Here is a 20,404-nt window from a genome sequence, read left to right on the forward strand (position 1 = left end):
TGATGTCAAAAATGCATCTCTATAGTTTGCAACAGCTACATAAAGAACCTGTGAGACATCAGTGAGACATTTCTTCTATTAACAAAAGTTTCAATGATTTACAACTGCCAATTGATGCATATCACTAGCGGTCTATAAATACTTGCTCTTGTTGGTATTTACCTTTGCACCTTGTCCTACAGCCTTCCTATTGCGTGCTGCTTTTTGCTTTTCATTACATTTTTGAGACAGATTCTACCCACTTCCAAAAGGTCCAGGACAAGAGGATTTAAATCCTAGCTGAGACAGGCACTGCTGTAACGCATAAGCAGATGATAATGTCGATCCACAAGGTCAGACACCCAACATAATCAATGCAATTTGATGCCATTCTGATGTAGATTAATAGAATACTATCAACTTCAATGCATTTAAAGAAGTTTCACATAGCTTTAAAATCATCAAGCACATGTAGCTAAAAAAATCTGTGAATTTTTGGGAAGAGTATGCTCAAGCATGCTCAGCTAAAGAAAAATTCCTCTTATTACTTGTGCTCTTGCTACTTGGCTGCTGCAGCAGCATAGTATATATATCGCTTCCTTGAAGAAGTGCTCCTAGTGACTTCAGTGGATTTGCTTGCAAGGGAAAGGTGACAGGATTAGAACTACAGGCTGTAAATGGTCTAGTATCCTCTGGGATTAAGTTGTTTTATTATTATTGGCACATTGTGCTCAGACAGTAAAGACATTCACTTAAGGATACTAGTTTCTATTTCTAGCTCTACCACATCTATTTTTATTTGAACTTATTTAAAGACAACATTATCAACCCAGAAACAAAAGACAGGAAGGAGATCGAAGTCCGCAGTGCTTGAGGCTCTAGACAATGCCAGGAAATGGCTCGTATTTTGAAAGTTCCCCCAATTTTCCAACAGCTGATCTTTACTGAAGAATTAGACAAAGTCCAAAAAGCAAAACAAAAACATAAACAAAACTCTGTGAAGGGAAATCCTCTTGTATTCAGATACCAGCAGAGTGGAAAATTTTAGAGAGAATTCAAGTTTAAAATATTACATTAGAAAAATTTTTATCTGCATAAGCACAAACGAAACCGCGTGCATGACAGCAAAAAGACAAGTAACGACAACAAACGATTCAATGGTCTGTTTAAAGAAGTAATCCCATTGTCTGCCTCCAAGTAAAAATATAGACCCAAAAAAAACCTGTTTAGCGTGTATTACGGCGTGTAAAATAAAAGGATACTTTCAAAGCACCCAACGCAGTGACAGCTCTACATAGTACCTGAACATCTGAGGTATATAAAGCCTCAGATTCAGTACATTTCCAAGATCTTCAAAAGATCTGACAAACCAGACAAATAAAAGTCCTTCAGATTATATATGCCTACCTAAAAATCAATATATGAAAATAAAAACCCAGTTATATTAGAGAAAAGATAAGACCAGCAGTAGAGACTGTAGATTGCTTTTTTGTGCTTCTGAACAAGCATTCAGCCTGCTTGCATTAGGGCATTACTTAGCAAACTCAAACCCTATCCTTTGTATTGGGATGTCACTACTAACCAGACGAGACGACATTCTGAAGTTTTTACACGTACAAGGCTCTAGCTGAAGTCAAACACACTTTTGCCTCAGTAAAAACTGAGGAAGAATTTAAAACTTGGCCAAGGCTGAATACTATAACACAAAAGTTCAAGCAGAAGCCAACTGTTTGATTTTTTCCAAGCATTAGTTGGAAACACACCAATAAACAGGATGGAAGATACTCCTTTAAAGAGGGTATTATAAACAACAAATTAATTGTGCAATATGTTACTGTGCTTAAGGAGATGAACTGGACAGGAAAATAAAACCTAGAACAGGCAATTAATAACCATGCAGTTATATTAGAGAACACTAAAACCAAAAAGCGTCAAAGGAATATTAAATTTTTCCACCTCGAGTTATAAACTGAACAGTGACATGATCCACGGAGGAACTTCTCCCACAAAAAGTTACTGCATAGCTGTCCACAACTGACCTGTCAGGAGCCATATTTGCTCTAGAAGGGAGATCTTCCAGTCTTGGTATAGGCACAGCTGCCTTCCACATTAAAGAATCCTGTGAGAGGGATTTTGTAGCATCCTTCAAGTATGAACTAAAACACACAGTCTTCAATCCATAAGGAAATCTTACCTGAAACTGCCTGGCTAGAGGAAACTATTCAAACAGCAAGGCAATTCTCTAGTAATACTGCCAACAAAAATACCACAAAGCATCAAATACAATGGAGGAGTTTGTAAAGAGGTCCCCAGTGCACTGAAGACGGGGATAAACCATCGGATGCACCTCCTATCCAACACCAGACAGCATCAAGTAGCGCTGTTTCAGTCATTACAGATTTATCCTGGATTAAACCTAGCAAGCAAGGGGTGACATGGCTCCGTATCTTCCTCTTCCCCCCAAAACCTGTCAGGTACTCTTTATGACTTGTTTTCTTAACCTTTCTTTTGCAAAGCAAATGGAAAGCAAAGAAGTCATTGCTCTTTTTTGCTTATTTATTTACTTAAAGAGCATTTAAGCTCACTGCAAGCCATGACCAGACGTGCAGTTATCACCATTACGTGGCATGATGTGTCAGCTGATAATTTGGCACCCACTTAAGAGAAGGAATTCTGCTTATTTTTTGTTCCACTAGCTAGTCCAAAACCAAGAGCAAAGTTGCACAATTATTCCAGTCTAGTTGGAGAAGCAATAGACAGAACCAAGATTCACAGGAGAGGATATTAAAAAAAAAAAAAAATCAAACAAAAAACACAGCAGTTCTCTTTTCTGGCTATGTGGTTATATGTCAAAAAGCAAGAGTTCACCAGAGAAAAATATTGCTCTTTTCCTTTCTCAGGCAGGTTTCTTGCTCTTCCAAGTGGACTCCAGACTTCATGTATTTCCTTCACTCCCTCCCTTCCCCAGCCCTTGATGATAGTATTTGGCAGGAACTTTTAATTAAAAAAAAATCCAGACTGCCTTTGTACTACCCCAGCAAACCTCTCTTGGGAAATGATGTTCTTTGCTCAGCAATTCCTGTTCAGCACTGAGTGCCAACACAAGGAAAACAGCTGGAATGACTTCCTATTCTCCGTTCAGGCCTGGCGGCCTAGGAACAAATCTTTACAAAAAGAAATGGAGGCCCGAAAGCAACAAAGAATTATTGACAATAACACACGATGACTTTTGCAAGACAGCTCATTTTCAGCTCGTTTTTTTAAATCAATACATTCAATCTCTCATGATAAAATGCATCTGATTAACAATCTGATCCAATTCCCACCAATGCTGTGGAAAAGCTTCATATCAAGTAGCAACCAGACCAGCACCTTCAATGAGGAAAGCTGACCTATTATAAAGACTGTGCAAGAACGGCCTGGGTAACGGGATTTAGCAGCACTTGCTACAATGGCCCGAGCCCTCTAGCACTAACAAATAGCAATAGGAATGCAAAGCAACAGACAAACATTCTACATTATCACCAGGTTGTTAAAGTGCTGAGACTCGAGTATAAGTTTTCCAGATCAGTCATGTGTCCTCATACACGTGATCCAGGCAGCAGTCCTGACATATGTCATGATTTTATCCTATTCAGTGTTTCCCCTGGAAAACCTCCTGATTGTTCCCTGAAAATTCTTGCCTTTCATTTACAAACAAATAAGATGCTGTTTTCCAACAACTGAACACGCTCCCTCAATAAATCCTTTGCCACCTAAGAAATTAAGATAATGCAAACATTATTAATTTTTAAATGTTGATGTCACCCGTATTTCAGGGGGTAAGGGAAGGCCTGACAGATGGGATTGACAGTTACATGGGTATAATCCCAACGGTTGTTATTCAGACACATAAGAATATTGTCCAGTTAATCCAAACACCAAGAGGTTTACTTTAAATCCCTTCCTACTCTGGAGAAGAGCCATACTGGCCCTGCAATTATTACCACCCAAATTTTAGCCCGTCTCCCCAGTCTCTTCTAGATTATGGTAATATACTTTTTTTTTTTTTTTTTTTTCCTGAGAACCACAATTTCCATTTATACAGCAGGTTAGTCTAACACAAATTGGCTAGCACGACTCTCAAAAAATCCTTCTTTCCGTAAAGGACAGGGAAAACATGCAAGAACCCAGTTAGCAACATCTGTGTTTAAACACATTTGTGCCATACATATTGATATGTTGTTTTCATCCCAGTGTAGAGAAAGCCAATATTTCATGCACAGATTACAACCCGGATGTACTGCTATTCTAAATCAGACTGCTCCTCAGGCTTTAATTTGAAAATCCATATATTACTTGTTAACTTCCTTACATTTAAATCTCAAAATGCAAAGCATCTGAGATCATAGCTGAGTTCTGGAAGAAACCCAACAGTTAAATCTCTGGGGAAGTCGAGCAAGGCTGATAATTGGGTTCAGACAAAGATGTATACTTGTTCTTTTACTACACTGATACTGGATAAAACGCCAGCCTTCCATTTTCCCATTTTTTCCAGCTTTGACCCTTTCTTCCTTTTAAGGAAAGGTGAGCTTTTTAATTGCCTCTCATCACTAATCACATCTAGATAATACTAACTAACCCCGTTTTACAATAGCATAGGCAACTAATGGTTTGGCGAGGGGGGCAGAGTAGAGAGATAGCAAGTGCTATACCTCTAAGGCAATCAGCTTGTATTTTGAAGGCTTGTCCTTTTCCCGAGGCTGTTATCATCACAACACTCCCACCTCTTGCATCTGAATGACAGGATGGGTCCATTTCCTTCACTCCCCACCTCCTTTTCTTAAATTATGCACAGATTTCCCTCACTGTAACCTGTTGCCAGCTCTCAGCCCACTCAGTAAGCAAATGGCAAATTCCTCCAGTTCAGCCCTCAGATAGGGGATGAGGACAGCAGTTCCTCCAACAGTATTTAGAAGAGGAGAATGGAAACAAATATTCCATTCAGTAGTAAAGTAACATTCAGTTGATTGTGTAAAATGTTCATTAACACAAAACATTAAAACAAATTGCACACATACAACGTATGGGACATATAACTTGCCTATTCCTGCTTTTTTAATGAGAAAGTTCAAGAAAAAAAGCCACAACATAATATTGCGTTCCAATGATGTGTCGTTTCAGGATCAAAATACACTGCTATCCATCTCTCATAACAGCCACACGGCAACAGATCTTTTACCTTCGCTAACAGGTCTGTCCTCCATAAGCTTTGTTAGTCTCCACTGCTTGTACAAGAATGAAGTACACCACCTAGATCAAATGCAGATATTAAACAGGTAGGTTAACAAAGAGAATCCTTGGCAAAACTTAATTGGTCTCTCTGGGAGACAGTCACCAGGGTGGGACTATGGAATCCCTCTTCACAACTATAACATGATTATTGTGCTTGTGAGAATGTTTCTTATCTAGGTCACTGCTTTACCTTTTCTGCTCAATTATTTGAAGAATCCCTTTACAGCCTCCTTTGATCTAGGTATTCAGGTCAGCAACAATACAGCGCAGAGTCGGGTAAATGGCACATTAAACAATATTAATCGAAGACCATAGAGGAATTTTTCCAGTTTATCACACCTCCATTGCAAAGAAGGGTACCATTAAAATGGGGAGAGCATCTACAGAGCAGTAGCTCAAGAAGGGCCCCAAGGTGTGCAGATATCAGCTGAGATGTAGCAATCAGTGTTTGCTGCCACAGATAATTTACTCAAATACCTTAAGTTTACTGAACAAGGACAAGGTGCGTCAACTACAGACTGATTTTTCCTTAGACCTGAAGCTACAGAGGTACTACGTACATGCTGAAGAAGAAACTCTAAGTCCAGAATACCTTAGCAGGTTTGTAAGTTAATAGGGAGACATAAAACACATAACTGCAGCGGCTAGAACCTGATGAGATGGTGGGAAGATCAACCTTCCTCTGAGTGCTCAGCTGGCTAACCCTGTAAAACAGCACTGAAGGAATTAGATCAGTTTACTTGCTTTCTTTTTAGCCTGATTTGCCTTGTGTTCCTGCAATCACATTGCCTGCCATGCTCCCCCTTAACCAGTGGATTCAAGGCAGATTTAACAGAAATTTAAACTGCTATACAGTTCATGGAAATCTGCAGCCGGAAAGAAGAGAAAGACCCCTTTAGCATCCCATTGATATAAAATGCCCCAAACCTTGTGAAACACTTCATTCTGAGCACACATCTTTTTCGAATCCAAAATCAATCACTCACAGAATGCAAATTAGTAAACAAAAACAGGCTTCATTAGTACTGGTGTCCATGATTGAGAGCGTGTAAAAATGCATACTAGGGTGTAATCTACGGACCTCAGTCAGCCTCATAGTTGGAGTTTTGGAAGAGACCCAAAGCAATCTGGAGACTTGGATTATCCTGAAACCCCATAATCCAGAGCTGAAACAAACTGGTTTTGTGAGCGAAAGAAGAATGAAGCCTAGCTCCCTATCAATGCGCGTCCCAAGCCCTCGTATCCCTTCCTCTACATAACCAAACTGCCTTACATATACCTTAATGCTGCCCTCCTTCCCACGTAGCCCAGGCAAAAGACAACATATGTTGTGGCCGGTCCCTGCCACTGGCATTTACTGTGCAACCAGAGTGTCCATTCCAACTAGCCTGCTGGAGGAAAGCAGAGGAGAAAACTTTTGGAGCTCCAACTGGAAGTCTTCCTCACTGTGGGGGCACCGAAGTAATTCTCTTCTCCATCCAAATGCTGATTTTTATGATACTTCTTAGGTGTGAAAGGGATTTTATACAGTACTTACCAAAATAAACAAAGGCAATATAGAGCTGATTCTGAAGACAACCACAAGCTGAAATACAGACCTTTGGAAAGGTTTTACAGAACTGAAGAACAGGCTTCCCTGAAAGAACTGAGCTGCAGACTTTGGGATGGGAGGATGCGTAGTCATTTACAACCCCCATATTAACACACACTCCGCTGGTGATTTCCATTTATACTCATAGAGTGGACTGCAAGTTTAGATAACTCAGAAGTGGATTCATACCCTGTTCACTCATTTTTACTACAGGGGCAGTACGTTTCAACAGAAGAGAATGCAAGACAGCTAAGCATTGGGCATCTCAGACAAATTTACTTGCCACCCTAAGTAGAAATTTTGACTTTTAACTTGGGTTTTAATACAAGGGGCATTACATATCCCTTGACTGATTTATATGAAGAGAAGAACAGTAAGAAGAAACATGGTAGCAGGCAGATAACATGGAAGCTGTGCAATGACTGAGAGGAAATCGTTAGAGGGTGGGAAAAGTGTTACCTGTAAAAAAGGCTGGAAACCAAAGGAAAAACACTCCCCTGCAGTTTGAATCCTCTTGTAGAGGAAGTTGTTTCTTTGAAGGCACATTTTATAAACCAGCAGAACTGAGTTTAGAAAACTGTCTGGCTCCAATGAATATTTCTTCCTAATAAGAAAAATGTTTAAGAACCCAAGGTAAAGGCTAACTGGTTAGGTCAAAGGGGAACACTACAACACGAAGGTAATTAATACAATCAATTACTGAAGACTGGGAGCCAGGGCTTTGGCACTACCTTGCATAATTCTGGGAAACTTGAATGATTTCACGAAGTTTCCTGGGTTTACCTACATTTAAAACATAGATAACACTTAGAACAGGTCCACAATTTTTCAGATGCAAAGCTTGTAATCAGAAAATTAGTCATCTGTTGAGCCCACTGCAGTTCATTAGAAATACCTTGGGTTCAAAACATCTTTCATTAAAACTGAGAAACAACTTCCAGCAGAATTCTTCCTAGACTCTGCCACGTTTGCCCCCAGCCAGAGGCTCACCGCTACTGCTGGGGGCTCTGCAAGCTGTAAATCGCTGGAATACATTTGTGTTAACAGAATGAACAAGAACGTGAATGGCAGTTTCAAAAACGAAAACAAAATGCCTGCAGGATGCAGAGGACTTTTCATTCGCATGAAGTCAAACGCAAAACACAAGTTTGTTGGAACTAAAATCAATTTTTGAAGAAAAACTAAATCCTTCTGATTTGTAAACATCTCTTTGTTACCTCATGCAGGAAAGTAGGAAACTTCAGTTACTTCACAGCAGAGTATGGTCCTTCATGCACCATCTCTTCCTCCTTCCAAATCAGACAAAATAAATATGTTATCCCAAAGATCCTATTTTCTACAAACGGTAACTGTTCAAGCGGTGGCCATCTCCCCACAAAGGAAGGAATCTCTTTGGGCTTCCCATTCTTGCCCGCCAAGACTGGAAAATATTCTCGTTTCTCACACATATTATGATGGAATACGTAAAGCAAGTTCTCATCCTCTGAGTCAGACACTTTACAAATAAATACAGCTACACTCTCCCTCTCCCAAAGAGTTTAGTTCCACTTCTGCAGAGTACTTTGAAGTCACTGGATTGAAGGTTCTGCAGAGATATTCAACTATATTATAAAAAGCAACTAAAACAGCAGATTTTCTTCCATGTAAAGGAATCACGCTTTATAAAGAATAACATTATTGCTATCACAACAAAACCACATGTTGGGTGGCAATCTAGCTTTTTTTGCGACTCAGGATATGACACGTGATCCAAAAGAAGACAGCTGCATGCTTCCCAGGCTGAGTTCTATTTGTTTTCTATTCACATTTTGAAAATAAGCTTTATTGTCATGTATTTTTAGTTTCATCAGACATTTTGTTTAACAAGGTCAGTTTAATTTGCGTTATGTCTTTGCAGTTTTTAAAAAAAAAAAAAAAAAAAAAGAGAGAGAGAGAGAGAGATATTCAGAGTGCCTAATCCCCTGTTAAATTCAGATGAGGACAGGAGAAAATCACCCTAGGAATGCAGAACGGGGAAGAGGAAATTACTACCTGTTCAGTGTTACAAAGCATATGATTGAAAAAAATGCCTTTCTCAAAAAACTTAAGAGATGGATTGGAAAACAGAAGAAGAAAACAAAATGCTTTAATGGATCTAATCTGTATTCTAGGTACTAGTAGAAACTATGATCACAGACACTGAAACAATGAGTTACGGTACTACGGAGCAAAAAAGAAACCTGTGTCCTGTGCACAGCAAGTGATATAATAAATTGTGCAGGCTGGGAAACTCAGAGGCAGCAAAATATTTCATCTGGTGCATTCCAGAGTGGTACCAAAATGGAGACACTGCACTGTATAACTTCAGTTATCAAGTATTTGCATATTAAAAAAATTGGGAGATAAGAAGGGTCAATTAGATAGCAGCCATAGCTGTCAAATTTTCACCCTTAACCTCAAAAAATACATATATTCAAGGACCAATACACCAACATCCAAACACACAAAAGCCATTCTGCATTGCCTTTGAAACTGCTATTATAAACCACCCAAGGTATTCTCTTAAGAGCTGATGAGAAATCCAGACACAGTCCTGCTAAAGCATTTGAAATCCTACAGACAAAGAGAATTCCAGTTCTTTAAGCATTTCCTATGTCACAGTAAGATTCTTCTCCCACTCTGGGATGTAAAAGCTTGAGTTCCTTTGTAAAAGGCACGACAACACCAGATGTACATCTTTCTCAACCAAATCTGCTTTAATTTTTCTTTTAGAAGAATATGGTTTCACACTACATCCTTCATACTGAAGCGCATCAAAGGATTGTACGAAACAATGAATTACCTTCAATTATATTCTGACTTTGTAGGCAAACCATTTGCGCACAAAGGACCCTCTGTTAACTCCAGCATAGTTTGGGACATTACAACTTGTTTTTCTAATGTTCAGCACTTTTGTTACATTCTTCATCAGGTCTCATCACATTTTGCAGACTTTTACTGAATTAAACATCCCACAATTCTCTAAGAAGCAAGGATGAAATGTTACAAGGTTGAATGTGATCGCAGAGCAGGAATTGAAACACTAGCAATTATAATCCTAGGAGAGTTTCAGTGGAAGAGCCAGGAATAAATCCTAGAAATGTTGACTCGCAGTTCTTTGCTCTAGCCAGTAGAAAAACAGAAAAAAACAAAGCACACCAATACAGATAAACTGTATGAAGAAACATACTCGTTAAATGCAAATACACAAAGAAACATATATAGAATAGAAAAAAAATTTGCCTTTTTTTTTTTTTTTCTTTTTAACTTGTACGGTCGGACTCCGTTCAAAGCCAAAGCTGCAGCAAGCAGGACAACTAAGCTTTAGACAAGAATTAGACATTGATATAAATAAGAATCACATCTGCAGTACATTGATTAGATCAAAAATCAGATGGGCTATCAAAGCCTCAGCTTCTGGGCAGGACCTGCCCACCTGACGGAACAGGGCTGTATAATTCAGTTAATTTTGGCGGAGTCTGGGATTCTCCAAAGCATCTGACAATGGTCTTTTTTGCAGATGTGATGCTCATCTAGACAGAGTTCTTTGATCTTCTGTGGCATACCTGTTCCTAAAGGGCCACATCTGGGGGATGCAGGAAGGCCACCAGTAAGTTTTACCTCTGGCTCACGTTATAGCACTTCTGGCCTGTAACGGTAACAGCTGGCACACACAAGCACAAGCGGCACTGGAAGAAACTGCTGTCTGAGGAGGTTAGTTTGGCTGCTGACACAAAGCTGGAAGTCAGAAAAATCTGGATTCCCATCCCGGCTTATTCAATAACTCACCTGACTGAAAAATAATTAAATCTATCTGTACCTCAGTCTCTCCCTCTGTACAACAAACATAAAGGGCTCGGTTTCTCAGTTACACTAAATACTACTGGTATTTAGTGACTACTGCTTCATAGTCATAGCTGGCTCAGAGTAACGCGCGGTCTAATTCATCAGTATTTATAAAAGCATTTTAGAAGTCATGAAACAGAAGTCATATAGCAGAATAGGGCACTGACAAAGAATCTTTACTCACGTTCAGAATAAAGATAGGCAAAAACAACAAGATATTCCTCATCCACAACTTTGCCCATCTAAAATACTAGCAGGCACTAAACTTCCTGGTGCGTCTGAAATATTTGGGCAGAAATATCAAAATAGAGGCGTTAAGGTATTTTCAACATAACCAGAAGCAGAAAGGACCAGACTGCAGACCCATGAGGTTTAATTTGATTAGATAACTTCACTGCTTATCTGATCTGCATCCACAATCTGAACCTTTTGAGGTTCGCCCACCAACGCTAAACATGACACCAAACTGAGAACGCAGGAAATCACGACAGATTTAGTCAAGAAATCACACAGGCAACAAAACGAGGTCATGCAATTCTTGCAGTTTAACACTGGCAAAAAGGAGAAGCGGGTACAAGAAGGAGAGAAAGGAAGTCTATTATTCCATAAATGCAAGTTATTGCACAGCCATTGATGTTGCCACATTTCTGTTTGTGTTCATCTACTTTACTCTTCTACCTTCCCCCCCCCCCCCACAAGCTAATCAACAGTGTAAATAACACGAAACCCAACCTTCTCATTGTCTTAATATCATCCGTTATACCAGGAAATGCCTAGTTCTCTCCTAAATGATTCTGATAAAAAACAACTTAAGCTGCACAATGCACACACATCTAGAAACAGGATATCGAGTTTATTTTTTGTTGGAATTTTTACTGGACCTTCAAATGACTAACAGAATTTAGGTAGTTTATGTGAGTTTTAATTAGCCCAAATAGGAGACTCCAGTGTTATATACAAAAACAGCTTCCACTATTCCATCTGTGGACATGTAGAGCTGCCCTACACATATCAAAGGAGACTGAGTCAGTTCACATCATCCATACTGACGGCAACACTTTATCCAACCATGACATGAAAGAAGAAAAAAAGCTAGCTTTGTCCTCATCAAAAAGAAAATAGCAGTGCCCTGAAATCACATGTCTTCTGGGCAGCTACCCAAGCACACTTTGTTTTCATTGACTAAAATAATGCTTAACAATAGATATCGAAAGCAGATTTTCCTACGCTTTAAAAGGTCTCATTCTATCACAGACCAGCACATCTTGAATTGTGTTATTTAGCCTTGCAGAGTGAAAGAACATAGGTCATCTAAATAGAGAAAAATTAATCACTCTTTCTTCAGTCTTTTCTTCTTCCATTGTTGTAGTGAATAGATTAGATAGATGGAACTGGCCTGAAACAACATGCTGTACCACACCAAACCATTTGCAAGTGTCTGCTGCATAGGCCTATTCATTGGTTCTCTGATGACCACTCTTGAAAATAACAGCAAAAGTCACAGGGGCAGCAGTGGCTGATTGGGATGCCCACGCTCAAACCCCATGGTTAAAACGCCCCTGGGCATCTCTCCGGGTATTCCCAAAGAACACCTACTTCTGGCCTCTTTTTTCTTGATGAAATACAGCCAGCATTTATCACTGTCTCAGTGCCTATTTGTTCTGAATCGCTAGGGAGCTGGTTTGGAAGGGGTAGCTGCTAGGTGTAATCATCTTTCATGGCATTAGCTCATTTTGATTTGCCTGACTTATACCATTAACAGAGGAGAGTCGGATCTCAGACTGGTTTTATGCCAGTGCAACTCTACTTATTTCAAAAGAGGAGGTCCTAATGTAGACAAGTGGAAGCAAAAACATAAATGGATTGAATATGGGTGCAATTTATAAACATACCCAGAGAGCCTGCTTAATAGCTTATATAAAACTACATAGGAACCTTTCTGCCTGTCTTATGACACTACGCAAGTAGCTGGTAAGACTTTCTCTGGCCTTATGTTTCTGAAAATTGGCCTAGCTCTACTGATTTTCGCTGAAGCATATCTGTACACATGTTAATCACTTGACCCTAAATCTCAAATTATTTTCTGAACTTTTTTTTTTCCTAAGAATGAAATATGGCTCATTAAGTCTTTGAGTCCAAGGACCATCTTCATTTTAAAGAGAAAAAGGAAATGAAGTGGCACAGTACTAGTAGTCACATCACACAGTAGCTGTTTTCAGTCACATTTTTGTTAGTTTTTTTTCCTTTCTTGTTCCATGGGAATGGCAGCCAGCTTTGCAGATTTGCTTCATTTTTCACTCCTGTCAAAAAGAGAGTAAAAGGAATCTACATGAGAACTATCATTCTACCTTAAAGAAAGACTATGTCCCTTCTCTTTCCCTCCCTAAACTCTTGGTCTGTCATACTTTCTGTGTACAAACACAGGTGCTCACCTAGTTCACTGGCCTTTTCATACGTTAAGAGGAAATCTGTCCAATTGATTGACGAAAAGAGTGCTAACAACAGTTTATAAAGAATTACGGAACCATTTCTCAAAGTAGCATCTGTACTGTGACCACACTCAATAGAATGGGAACTTCCTTCCTTTTTTTTTTTTTTTTAAATAATCAAAAAGCAAGCAAAATCCTAGGTTACGTCCTCTATACTTTTTCCTTGTACTTCCTACTGCCCTCAGGTTTAAACTGGTTACCCTGCCTGTGATACTTAAGCAGTTCTCATTTGCCATTAATCTTACAGATTGCTTGCTGCTACAGGACAAGCCTGCATTTCAGTGCAGCAGACTGAGGCATGAGGGACATATTGCAAATATGACTTATGAGGAGACTGCCCAATTGTACAGCACAATGGGAACAATACCCAGTCTAAAAGCCCTTGGGAGGAGAGAACTCACATTTCTGGAAGAGGTGATTAGAGCACAGGAAGACTGCTGAAACAAGTCTTGCAGACACAGGTGACAGGAAGAGGAGGAACGCGATTCAGTAATTTATCCAAATGGATGCAATGGTGTTTCTCTCAAAGACCACGTAATACGAAGGAAGACTGCTGGCCTTTTGCTGCTCTACGGCACTTACAGCTTGACTCAACAGTTTTCTGCTTTATCCAAGATGGACAATATTCTGAAACTAGCAGACGTTTGTCTCTCGTTTTCTCTGGTTTCACCTCTGCCCAATCCAGACAACTACAATCTTTTTTAAAAACAACATTCTTGACATTCTTCAATATTGATTGGAAACAATCTGTCAGGTGGAGTTTCCGTTAACAATGGAGTCTATTTTTGTCATTTGTATGATGTACTTCATAACACTTCTACAGCCTGTGAATACACCAAAGCAGGGCCCACATTTTTCCTGTGTGTAAGCATAGAAGTAACCTACACTAACACACGGATTTTATACAAAAGATGGCAAACCACTAACTGAACTTTCAGCAGTTCATCCTTAAGCAACAAGCAGGGGGGACCACCACCAATCTCTGCCCACTGAAATCTGTAATTTCATACCCTTTCCATAATATTTACTGCATGGCCAGAAATCAGGACACCGATAATACTTCAAGTTTCCACTCTGCCTTCTATGCCAATAGCATATGCTATTCAATAACCTCCAGTTAAAGAACTGTGCACAGATTCATGAAAACCACTACAGGGATTCAGCTGCCATGATTTCGTTTTATATTGCCTAGAATAACGTATACTTAAGGACAGTATTTTTCTACTGCAAAACAAAAAGACGTAGATATGTTCTGAGCTTCACAAACCGAAGACACGACAGCCTCCGTGGAGATTATTACACATCAAAAGAAACCAGACCATTCCGATTTACTGTACCCACACGGTTCACTGAAACATGAATGTGTGATTCTGTCAGTCACCTATGTCACAGTATGTACACCATACACTAGCCAGGAAAGGACGAGCATAAAATTGCAGAAGTCTTTACCACTATTACTTGCCGCCAGGCAGAGCCAAGAGAGTAAAAATCAGCCAATATATAGGTATGGACGACGACTTCTTTCCAGTGGGTGGGAAGAAGTCACGAGCAACAAAAGGCTTGACTGAGTCCTGAGGAAGGGGACAAGAAAGGCCCCAGGCCTTGCAGCTCTGGCGAAAGGAGCAGAAGCTCGAGGAGAAACTAGCTCAGGCTCTGAATGAAAGAGAGCCACTAGCATTTCACATGCAGTTTTGAGCACTGCTGCCAGATTCCAGGAAGAAACTGCAAGAATCATTTCTCTGAAAAGAGGAGGAATGAAAGATAAGTCAGCAGGCAACGATGACAGGATACTGTGAATCAGTGTTTTTTGGAAAATGGCTTGTTTCTTTTGAAAGCTAAAGGGCTTTCAAAAGCCTGGGAGAGGTGGAGATGAGCATAATCTGGCCAGGAACACAAAGTTATAAGAGAAGGGGATGACTGGAAAACCCAGAGCAGCAGGTGGCACATGAAAAGCCTGTAATAACAAGCTTCACATGGCATGATCCACAGGCAAATCTTACTGACAGTGACAACATCTCTCTTCCTGATCTATGGCGGCATAAACATCAGAAGCAGCAGGTGCAGCATCCTCAGTGTTATGAAATAAACTGTTCCTTCTATCCAACAGGAAACTGATACCAACAGTTACTTTTACAAGCTAGACTTCAACCAAATCCATTCAAAACTATTTCTCAGAGGTACTGCTGTGTAGCAAACTTTGCCTAGCGCTGTAGAGTAGCAGATCCTTTGCACTGCTACAGAAGAAGCCATAATAAAAGGGAAAAAGTGATGGCAAAACGCCATCAATGCTGTGGAAGAGGAAATATGTGGGTATAAGCCACCTAAGCAAAGCATAACTACTGTAAAATTACCTTGGACACCTTAACGCTCTTACATCATGGATAAGGTGCAAAAAAACTTTGCCCTACCTGAAAGAGAGATATATGAACATATACAAAATACTGACAACTCTCACTCTTGGATAGCAAAGTTTGGATTTAGTCCTTCAGATAAGCATCTAGCTGACAGAATTAGATTACTACCAAAGAACACCAGTGCTTTTTACTTTTTAAAATTTCCTTCCCGCAATGCTGCAAAGGCAAGTTTGAAAGATTTTCACACAGGAAGGCAGCTAAGCCCTTTCATAAAAAATAAATAAACTAACAAATAAAGGGAGCTCAACTATCAAGCCAGTCTCATGGAGTACTTAGGGCTGGCAATGGTGCCAGTGCAAATCTTGGATGCTAATTTATTTTGGGAGTATAAAAAGCAATATGGTATTTGGAGCTGTCACTTTTTTCCTAGCCTCTATTTACATTTTTTCATCCAGTCACAAATTGACCGAAATTCATATCTGTGAGAATAATAGCAGGTATCAATGTGACTAGTTTCCTACATTAACAACTATCATTCTCAGCAGCCAGTACCCTCCCTCATACGATAAATACATCACCTTTGGCAGCTGTTACTGTTTTAGTCCCATACCCTGCCAAGATTTATACATCTGCTTAACTTTATGCATGCAAGCAGTCCCACTAACGTTAGCAGGAGTCCTTGCATTTGTTACATTAAACATGTATAGAACTAGCAGGATCAGGACATTGCCTAGAATTCTCACAAGCAAATAAAATCTAAGTCTGAAATAAATAGGATTATCATTTATTCACTTCATGTTTTCAGGTTCCCACTTTTCATTAGGCCTTTCTAAGTGATCTTAGATTCAAATATGTCCCCAAGCCCAGAAAGTCTTTCAAGGGCTCTTTCAAACAGCTGCTCTTTTACCAAGCAGTGAAAACCAGCAGAAAGAACAGCATGATTCTTTGGAAAGAAAACATTTCAATACCAGTTACGGCCATTTGTCCCAATGGTTTCATAAGCGCACTGAATAATAATCTACACTGACTATTTTGAGCAAACTAAATGAACCAGAAGGTAAGTGCCTCATGGGTCAATCTGCTATATTGCAAAACTGGTTTCGCTAATCTTGGCATAATTCAACAGCCAAATTCTGTTAAATGGCCACAGCCAGGTCACCAGCATCTACCTAATGAAAAACCAATAATGAACTAACATTATCAGCATAATGGATTCTGGAGAGAACAAACATATGAAGGGCCAGAGATGTCTTCCCGATTCAAGATCGTGCAGTCTCTAGTTAAAACTCTTTCCTCTGGCCATTTTTTCTACTGCCTCTTGTAACTGCTACGACTGCTAGAATATGAGCTAAAAGATCACCCTGCCTTTGTTGCAGTCTCCAAGCTTCAACCACAACGTGCAAAGGACCTTCCCCTGCTTGACGCCAAGGTGAAGAGGCCTAATTCTTATTTCACCTAATACAGTAAAAATAGCAATAACAGAGCTGAAATGAGTAAAGGAACCATGCCCAGCATCATTTAATGGCACTTTACCATCCCAGCCCATTACATCTCCATGGATATTCTATACAGCTCTCACACTAGCTTACATCTTCAAATATATTCAATTTATATCTATACCATAAAGCTTATCTTGTCCTAAGTCCACGTACGCAAAAGGTGGCTTTCTGCTATAATGAACAATTTTGTAGTGAATGGATACAGACAGTGCTCTACTACCCAACCAATCAACACCACCTTCAACAAGCAGCAGGAAAAAGTCACTATTCTTTTTACATTATCAACCTTCTTAAGCACTTCACGCAATTTTCGCTGAGGCTGTCTGACTGAAGTGACATAAAATAGACATTTCTCTCTCCTCTTTTCTCGTTGCCTCTGTGGAGTCGTTAGCCTAATGTCCTACAGAAATGAGGCTTATGCAATTACGCTGTCTTTCTGCCCTATTCCCACTCCATCTGGTGTGATTTCTGAACCTACTGGCTCACCTGAACTCACTGAAGACAGCTGAGAAACGAGCAGAGGTCACTGGCATGCTCCTACTAATTCCTCCCAGCTTCTGGAAAAACACTAGACAAATAAGTACCAAAGAAAGTACCTCCGCTACAGAAAATGTGTCAGTATGGTTCATCTGCTACCTGCGTGGCTAGCTAGCCATTAGCTGACCAGGATCTGCATGGTTTGAAACCAGCTGAAGCCAGCACCTTTCCATGCTAGGCTTATAGAGCTGAGAGACTGCTACAGGGAGGAACGGTTCACGGATGATATTAGCAGTGAAATTATAAGCGATGCAGGAGAAAGCAAAAGTAATTTGGGGACAAGAAGGTGGGAATAAACCTGACAAACCTAAGATGCAAGTCCCTAAAGCACCTTACAGACTTCATGAGGCTTGCAGCCCATCAAAGAACTTGCTTTTCACATCGAGTCCTTCAAGATTACTGACAAATGTGGATATTGCAGAATGCTCTGCATATCCGGTAAGTTCTTAATTTTCACGGTCACCCTTAACTGAGGTACATATCAACGCAGTGAAAATGAGAGGCAAGCTGCTGTTCGTTATCAGCAACATCATAAATTCATCAGTGGATGACAGATTTCAGAAGCAGCAAAACTTTGCATTTTTAAATTCCTTTCTGAATACATAGACAAGGGAAAAATACTCATTTTTAGACATAAAGATAGAGATAGAAAAAAAACCAAAAAAATAAAAAGAAACAGAGCTCTGGAAAAATCTATGGAAGTGAGCTGATAAGTTAAATCATTTTGAGGATGGACAAGATAGGTGAGGAAAGGCTGGTGGAACAGTTTTGTAAAGCTAAGCTTTGGGTCTGACTTCCACATAAACTCAACTAGGAAAGGTTCCAAACTCGGGACCTGAATCCTTGCTAATCTCTATAGCCTTATGGCAAAATGTAAAATACCAGGACTCCACTCTGGAGCTGCAAGCCAGCATTCCCGCAACACTCGCTTTCAGGCCCTGAAACTCAAGTGCTAAATGAACTTGATATTGTTGAGCGTGAAGGCAAGTTACCCTACAGCACTCTTTACAGCGCAGGTTTAAACTGTCCATGTAGGCGTATTTATTAGCAGGTCTGGATAGCATTCTATTTCTTCCCTCACTTCCTTTGCTTCTTACTTTTAAAATCCTACGACTGCACAAGAACATCAAATCTCTGGCTGTTTAAGGACCATGTGATTCTTCTGTACTTTGAACTCAGATAAACTTCTTACTGAATGAAGTCATGTGTAAAATGCTTTCCAACAGAGATTATTTTGAACCAGGCCGTACTAAGAAATGCAACAGAACTTCAACACTCATATTTCAGCAGGAAAAAAAGGAACCATTCTTGTACAGAGTGCAATACTTTGTGGGGCAGGGAGGGAACCACCAGATCCCCTCACATAAACAAGACTACGCTTGTGCTAGGTTATGAAAACAGATAATTTTTAGTTAATTAATGGAAGAAACAAAAAACATTTCACCATATTTCTTTATAATCACACTTTAGAAAACAAATAGGCTTTGCCTAATACTACATAGGTCTTTAATGCATGCATGCATCTTTGCTTACAAAAGACATCTTCATAAATCACAGAGTCTCAAGTTTAAATCAGCAGAATCTGAATCAGGTCACAGAATTCCACCTTGACACGGATCAGAATCTCGGTATGTTTCTTCAGCCTAAAGAGATACCGGGTTTAGCTAATATTTGGATAAAAAAATGCATGACCCTGATCAGTATGCTTTTTTTTCCCTAGGAGCAGAACATATGGCCTATATCCTGGCTAACTTCCAACAGGAGTAATTACATTCTGATCACATAAGTTTCCCCTGTGGTTTAGCTGGGTAGGGCATTCCTCTTCAGTTCCTCCTGTGAGCATTTATACCTCGTTGTGGAGCACTCTTAAAAGGCTACTGCCCTCTGCCCCAAAGATGACTGCATTTCAGTAATAAGTGAAACAATGTTTATGAAGATATAATTATATCCTCAATTTTTGGGGTGGGAGGACATGACAGGGTCTGTTTTGTTTCGTAACATGTGTTTTGAGTTCCTAATCATTTTCACATATTCAATAGACACAATCTTTTGTATCAGGATGATGCTTTCACGCAATGAAATTGATAGATGAAGAGGAACAGGGTATTTTCCCTCAACAACCTTTAACATTAACAATGCTTGTTAAAGGATCTTCTACCCTTAAGTCCATGCAGCACATCTAAAATTATGCATTTCTTCTGAGGATGGGGAGCAGCCTATGGACTCACGGAGGGCTGTGTGTTGAGAAAGAAGATATATATTGGAGAAGGCACTGGGCAAGCTCTCAGCTGGAAAAAAAAAAGACGGAAAACCAGGCAAAGCAAAAGAAGAGTTTGGCTATCTTTTATTTTTATACTGGGACATTGACTGTTTTGATTGTTGTGTTTTGTTTAAAGGATAGAGAGAATCCAACATAACAGATGTACAACACCATACAATGCCAGAGACCACCACGTAGTCCGAAGATCTCAAAGCACTTCACAAGTAATTAGTGCCTATGCAAGGTACTGGAGACAAGCATTACAAGAGCCATCTTAGAAAGAACTACAGGACCAAGTTCTAGGTAACTGATCAGGTAAAATTCTCCCCCTCCTCCCCCAGATAAGGGCTACAAATACCGAAACCAAAAGGTCAAAATTACCAAAAGGAAGAAGTTATTCTGAATACTTCCACTTTTGATTTTCCAACCTGAAGCTATCTGAAATCCACATTCCAGGCTTATACATCTATTAACTTCAGCAGAAGTATGCAGTATTTACTGCCTCTACAAAAGCATCGGGATCACTGTGACAAATTAGGCATCCCAAAAGTCAGAAG

General features: G+C 39.7%; 1 protein-coding gene across 14 annotated transcripts in view; it reads right to left on the reverse strand.

Moving 5' to 3' along the window:
- Positions 1 to 20,404, reverse strand: part of RGL1 (ral guanine nucleotide dissociation stimulator like 1) — a 118,650-nt gene that overhangs the window by 90,748 nt on the left and 7,498 nt on the right. For 7 of the 14 annotated variants that reach the window (XM_068953615.1, XM_068953611.1, XM_068953614.1 and 4 more), the window contains exons 3-4: positions 8,062 to 8,133; positions 5,201 to 5,271 (exon numbers count right to left, since the gene is read on the reverse strand). The exons of 3 other annotated variants lie outside the window; for them this stretch is intronic. The gene's annotated coding sequence lies outside the window, so the exon portion shown is untranslated. Of the gene's footprint in view, positions 1 to 5,200; positions 5,272 to 6,532; positions 6,645 to 8,061; positions 8,134 to 9,665; positions 9,845 to 20,404 lie in introns of those variants that run through there. 4 more of the 14 variants (XM_068953605.1, XM_068953603.1, XM_068953608.1 and 1 more) reach the window with 4 other exon arrangements.

This window comes from Struthio camelus, chromosome 8, assembly GCF_040807025.1.
Source record: "Struthio camelus isolate bStrCam1 chromosome 8, bStrCam1.hap1, whole genome shotgun sequence".
Lineage (NCBI taxonomy): Eukaryota > Metazoa > Chordata > Aves > Struthioniformes > Struthionidae > Struthio > Struthio camelus.